Here is a 7,232-nt window from a genome sequence, read left to right as displayed (position 1 = left end):
TACTTGTGATGGTCACATCTCTCGGTGGGAGAAAAGAGCATAAGATGGTGGTTGTAGTCACTATTGTGGTAATAGCAGGCTCCAACCCCATTGAGAGACACCTGTGTGGATGTCAGCAAAAATCTCAGGCTCAAGCAGATGAACATGAGCTGTCCCAGGGTTCTGCTGTGCAGAAGGTGGTTCAAAGTAGGGTGTGGAGCACCAACTCCACTGGGTTTTGCCCAGTGATGTGAGAGGACATCTGCACTTTCTCTGCCAGCCAATGGAATGGCAATGGGAAAGAGCTGCAGAAACAGCACTGGGGTGCTGGTGACCCTCTGAGCCACCCTCCTGCAAGGGCCATCCCCTGTGTCCTCTTCCCTCCAAAACCCCCCTCACCTCCCTGCCCTAGTGTTCAACCCACAGACCCACCCCGAGCCAACATTTCCCAAGGCAAAAGAGGTCAGTAGAGAGCAGGGAAAGGTGACGGTGAGAGCAGTAACCCTGCAAAGGATGGAGGGCCCCAAAGGGCACATGGCTTTGTGCCACATCTGGGCTGCACATCTGGACAGCAATGTCAACCGTAGAGAGCACCCAGCCCCTAAACTGCTGATGCTGAGCCTTGCCGAAGCTGTGAAACCACAAATCAACACCAGAAACTTCTTGCTGTGACAGCTGCACCTACTTCTGCTGGCTTCCTAAAAATAGAGCCTGGCCAGAGAGCCCCCCCAGCCCTCCCGAACAAGCCCCTGCTGCCGGAGTCCCGGCGGAAGGGAGAGGGAGCATCCCGCGCATCCCCCGCCCTCAGCCACTCTCCCTGGGGGTGGGTGCGGGGCCCTTCGACCCGCGAAGCCGCAATGAAACGCCCCGGCTCTCTGCCCTGCTCCTCTCTGCCCTTTCGTGTCGTGAAAGGAGCGGGGAAAAGCAAAACCTGAGGGAGGCTGCGGGGCCACCAACGCCAGGAGCTGCCTCCCCCGGCACGGGGTGGGTGGGTGGGGAGGGTCCCAGCATCACTTTTGCATCGCCCCTTCCTTCCCCCACCTGCCCCGTCAGGACGGGACCGAAGGAGCCAGGACCGTGTCTTCTGTATCCGTGTGGGATGCAGAACAAAACAAACAACCAAACAAAAAAGCCCCAGGAGGAGAACGGGGGGTGCTGCACATTCCTCCCCATCCCACAGAGCTGCACAGGGCCAGCCTTGCCACACCAGGGCCACCCACCCCTTGGCTGCCACCACCCCACAAGTGTCCATGGCCCCCCAGGTGGGATTGCTCATGAGTCAGGGCTTGCATCATGCCCTAAACAGTGTTTCACAGCTCTTGGTCAAAGCTCAGGAAGTGATGCCACATGCAGTGCTGGGCTGGATAGGGTTTTAGGGATTTCAGGTGGATCGTGTCATGGGGGGTGGGTGAGACACAGCCCAGATCAGTTACCATCCTACACAGCCTTTCCCTCCATAGCTCTGCTGCTGGCTGAGCCCAAGGCTGGCCTGGCCTGCTCACCCCTCTGGAGCTGCACAGCCCAGACACATTTTGCAGCAAATCATCTGCATCCTGGCTGGAAATTACCAAGAGATTGTAACCCAGGGTTGGTTTGATAGCCACCAATTCAATTTTCTGCCTTTCTCTCCTGCATTAAACCACACTCCCCCCGCCAACGCAATATTAACACAAATTGCTCATCCTTTTCAAAACCTTCTCACTACACAGCATTCTTCACCTCCATGACTCTTCAGTGCATCCCCTTTCAGCCTTCACTGTCACTTCTCCCCTCTCTCTCCACTGACCTTTGAATCCCCGGGAAGGCTGTGCCCATCCCCCAGCATCACTGGGATCCCCTTGGGGTCATGCACAGCCCCCAGATGAACACAAGTGAGTGACACTGCTGGTGGTGACAGCAAGGGTGAGGCATCTAAAGGAGATGCAGACAAGGAGCACTGCTCTGACCTGAGGGCTTTGAGAAGAAAACCCTCAGCTTCTGCCTGGAAGTAACCACTCCCATGGAAGGCAGGTCCCGGGTGCAGGAGGGGTCTGTGCTTGGGTGGAATCCACAGGCAGCCATGTAATGCCCAGTCTGAGAGCTCAAGCAAAGCAATGGTTGCAGAGTCAGAAGCATCAAGACCCAGCTCAGATCTCTTGCAAAACGATGCAGAGGGAGCAGCATTGCCCTCAGTGACACACAGCAGATACTGCAACGCAACCCGCAGCCCTCAGGTCCTGGCTGCAAGCTGTGATACTCTGAGCCAGGCAGGCAGGCATTGCTAGGAGCCCTGTCCCCACACAGTGCCAACCCTCCTGCTGCTGCCCCAACAACGTGTGGGTCCTCACCCCAACAGTTTATTTGACGTATCCTCAGACACAGCTTACTCCTAGGCCAGGCTGCAATGGCCTGAGATTTGGGGCCTCATCTTGCAAACAAATCCACCATAAAATCCCTGGGAGTCTGCCAGAGCCACGGCAAGAGCTAAAACAACTCTGCCATCTACTGACTTCTTCAGCTCCCCTCCCAGCCCACTCCATCCTTCCATCCCCGCATACCTGCATTCCACCCGGGAATCTGCTGCTAAAACCAAAACAGGAAGGATGCTGGAGGAGGCTGCAGCCTCCTGCTGTGGGCACTGCTCGAGTGAGTCCTCAGGCAAAGACTTAATGAGCAAACTAAAGCTGCTGCCAATAATGAGGTTATTGGTGCTCAGTCCTGGTTAAAAGGGAGGGCAAGGCCAGCTCCCACTTAGCACAGATGCTTCAGGAATTTCTCTGTCTCAACACACCCAGCTGCAGGTTTTCTTTTGCCCAGCTGAGGAAGCAGTATCCATGGTTGGCCTGTGTCTCCCTGAGGTCAGAGGAGAGCCCAGCGGGTGCTCAGCCAGGGGTGGTGCAAAGCCTGGATCCAGGCCAAGCTTTGTCCATGCTCAGTCGATTTCACAGTGGAATTGAAAACCCCCAGACAGGGGTGGGGGGCACCCCTTTTGTAGGAACTGCCACCCATGAGCAGAAACCTGGGCAACCAGATCAGCTCAGCACCACCTCTCCCATAAAATTAAAAGGAAACAACACATCCAGAAGTGGAAATAGAAAAACACCCTTGGTGCTATAGAAACCATCCTGCCAGGGTGGGAAGGCACCTCCCAGACTGGCCAAGGGGCCATCTCTTCTTTGAGCTCTGCAAAGCAAAGAAGCATTGGCTGCAGAGCTCAGGGGAGACACCCAGCCATAAGGACAAGGATGTCACCAGCACTACAGCATCAGCTCACTCCTGAGCACTGCAGCTGTGAAAATTGATGGTGGCAGCTCAAAGACAAGTGTCAAGCCTGCACCTGGGAAGCCAAGATCTGCCTCTCCCCACAGTGTTCTGAGGATGCACCAGATGGAGGATGGAAACTTCCCATGGGAGTTCTGCTGCATGATGCTGCTACCAGAAACATTAACAGGAGGGTTTTAAAGATGTTTCGCTTTCTAAACAGCTGTTCCACGAATACTTTATTTTCCCAAGGGAGACATTTCCTTTGCAATACAGGTACCAGTGCCAAAAGGTTGTGTTGCAGCTGGAGCTCCCCTGCCCTGCACAACATTTCTGTCACAGCCAGACACACCTGTAGCCAGACACACATCTCACCATGAAGACTTGCTTTGAATTTGGTCACTGCCAGAGAGATACAGGTCCCCACACACCCTGCTGAGCTCTCAGTGCTGTGCATCCTTTCCAGAAAGGGTGTTGCAGACTTCAAAATGAGTAATGAGGTGAACAGAGTGCCTAGAGCACCTGGTGCTGGTATGGCACTGGCTACACCAGCTTCAGCATCTCCCCCTGCCTTTTTCATCCCAGAGGAAAGGCATTTCCAAGAAACAGCTCCAGCCCAGGAGAATCACAGCCCCAGTGCATGAGCAGGGCATCTCCCATCCTTACAGGAATTCAAAGGAAAAAGATGCTGCAGGCCCGGTCCCTGCATCCCACTGATGCTGGGAACAAATCCACTGCTGTTTCCAGGCACGAGTTACTCTTACCAGCACAGAGCTGCTTCTTACACACACAGAGCTTCTCAGATCTTGCAGCCTGTTTGCAGAGGGCTGAGACCTCAGCTCCTCTCACATTTATCACAGGGACCAGGCACAGAGTGGCTGCTGTGCTGGGAGCCCCATGCCCAGCCATGGCCTCTCTCTCATCTGCTTCATAATGGGACAGCTCTGCTCTGCCTCCTGCCCCACCACACCTGGGCTATGATGAGCAGATGCCTGGAAAAACCTCTGGAAGCACACTGAGTGTGCCAGCTGCCTTCATCCTTCCCAGAGGTTTACCACAAGGAATGGACAAAATTCCTCTACAGCTTGAAGAAAATGTGGCTTGCTCAAGGACTATGATTTAGGAGGGGATGGGGCTAAAAAGCTAAAGCTAAAATGACTATAATCCTGCAAGTGCTCAGAATACTTCCAGTACAAACCCAGAGCTCTTGTATTACATATCCCTGAGCTCCCAGGGAGAGAAGTTAAGAAAGTTTTCCTCCCCTCATGGCAAGGATGGATGAGAACATCCCAGGATGGTTGGAGCTTCAGGTCCACAGTGCCTTAAGAACCCCATGGAAAGGGCATATCTGGATTTACATTGGACAGCAGAAATCTCTTAGACCCAACTATATCCTTTAGCTGATTTCAGGAGCTGCCAAACACTGTGCCTGCCAAAAATCCAGACCAGGTTCTTTGGTCACAGCTGAAGGCACTATCACACATCTGGCATCTGGCAGAGGAGGGTGTGGGTAACCACAGAGACCACCACTACACCTAGGTGATGCTCCCTCTTCTACCAAGCTGCTAAACTAATCAGCAGCTTTTAATAAAAATCCCCCTTAAGTCAAGGTGAGGAGTGTGTTGTAATATTCTTTCTGAAGGAAAAGAGACTGGGGACATCCTGGCATGCAACCCATCCCAGCTGTGCCATGGGACCTAGAGCTGAAACCACCCCTATACATAAGGGATGGTCAAGACCAAAGGCCATGTGTAGGGTGAGGTGTGCAAGCTGGAACCTCACTGGGGACACACACACATTGTGGGGCTGTGCCAGTTCCAGGCATGGTGCCCACTGGGCATGGTGCCCACCTTGACGCAGAGACACTTCCAGGGCAGAAGATAAGACCAAAGAGCTCTGCAGCAACTGATTCCTTCCTCCAAGCAGATTTCCATATACCCTGAGAAACCCCACTCCAGCTCAGTATAAGGATTCAGGAGGAAGCCCAATTAACAACCCATTTGCACAGTTGGGGAGGTGCCAACCCCTTTCATGGCACAGGAGCAGCAACATGGCCTGGAGGACTGCAGGGCATCCACAGCTTCTGTTGCTGTGTCCTTCTCAGAGCCTGTGGATAAGTGGTGTTCATGGGATGGGACAACTTCCTCCTTCTTCCCAGCAGGAGGAGAAAATGTCTTCCTTAACAGCTGCCACTGCAAACTTTTGACACTTGGTGGCTCTTGCTGGGTGGCAATGCACCAGGGAGTCATTCATAAAATTGTGCCTCAGGTAGGAAAAAGGCCAGAGCTCTGCATGGGAAATTAAATGCTCTTGAAATTACTTTGCTGTCCTGGGGATATTAACATACAAAATTAATGAAAGGCCCTTCAGTGTTTCATAATTCATCCTCAGTGAACACCAAATCCCAGAGCTCTGCAGCTCTGGGATGGCATCAAGGCCAAGAAAGCACTCAGCAGAATTGCTGTGTCCCTACAGGCTTTGTTGGAAGCTGGATAGAAAAGTCTCACCTAGACTGACAGAACTTTGAGAAGCAGTTTTTGCTCCCTCAGATGGTGTTAGAGGCTCTGGAGGGGGTTGCATGGTGCTCAGCACATCCCATCATACAGGCTGAGGCTCAGGAGACACCAGACAAAGAAGGCATCCTTCATTAAAATCCAAGATCCAGTGCCCACCTCCAACGGTTGCTGATAACCAAGGAAATTATGGACCCACCTTGTGCCCATCCAAGTTTGTTTCTTCCTACACCATGGGCTGCAACCAGAGAGCTGTGTCCTGCTGTTCCCCATGGCACCCCTGAGCTGAGGGCACTGTCCTTCATTTTCCCTTGTTTCACCCATCTCTCTGATCCTTGCTGAGCTGCTCTCCAGTTTTCACTTCCCCAGCAGTGGGGGCTTAAAGCTACATCTGGTGGGACATTTGCTTGCCACACCAGGACATTGGAGGGTACACAGCAGAGTTCCTTGGGAAGCAGCAGCAGCTGCTGGGGCCAGGAGCTTGGGAAGAGGGAGCTGGTGTGCCTGCAGGATGCTGCCAACCCTTCTGGGGACAAAGCACTGTCCCTGGAGCATGGCCCAGCCTTGCACTGTCCCTCTGCCCCTGGGCATTGAAGGGTCTTTTCCAAGTATTTTCTGGTTCCATCAGCAGGCAAAAAGGTAGTGTTTGCATTCCTTTCCTCTATCCATACCTTATTCTTGTGTCTTTTGCAGTCTATACAGTAAACACAGTGTTCAAAGACTGCAGAAGCAGCACAGTTGGACTGTCAAGAGGACTATACATACATGGTGAAAACCTGCTGCCACCAAAAATATGCATCTAAAGAGGCCAGACCAAGCATCCTTCCTGACTGTCTGATCCATATCAGCACAGCTGGATTTCCCAGTTTAGGAAGAAGAAGGAAAAAGTGATGAGCTTCCTCTGACTCTGCCACCTGAGCCCAGGGCACAGGGGCTATACATGGTGGGGTGTCCCTGCAGGAGTGACCAGAGACAGCAAGGTTACAAATATAATGTTCTTTTTATTCCAAAGAGAGCAGCTAGGCTCTCTTCATTCAAAGAGAGTCCAAGCTCTGCATTAGGCCCTGAAAAGAAACAAAGAATAATGGATCATGCTTATCCATGGAATAAATGACAACGCTGAATGTTCAGGAAATGCAAGACCAGACTCATTTCCTACAGGGAGAAGAACAGTATCTTCTTTCAGAAGAGAAAGGCTTCAGGCTCTCAGCAGTTTTGCTATATGCTAGGTGACTGAAATAAAACTACTTGAGTAGCCACCAAAGAATTGGGCTGAAGTCACTGAAGCCACTGCTTCAGAGGTTTCAGAGGACAGAAGTACAGAAACAAACTAAATACAAGTGCAGCCTTGTGAGAAGGGCTCTTAGTTTCACATTAACCACAACTGGTCAGTGAAAACCTGAACACTGATGGTTTATCAGCTGCATGATTTACACAAGCCTGCTTCTGAAAAATCATGTCATAAAAGTAGCTGTCAGCTGAGAGGCAGTCTCAAAAACA

The sequence above is a fragment of the Heliangelus exortis genome, chromosome 14 (genome assembly GCF_036169615.1).
Source record: "Heliangelus exortis chromosome 14, bHelExo1.hap1, whole genome shotgun sequence".
Lineage (NCBI taxonomy): Eukaryota > Metazoa > Chordata > Aves > Apodiformes > Trochilidae > Heliangelus > Heliangelus exortis.
Note: the sequence above shows the minus strand (reverse complement) of the source record.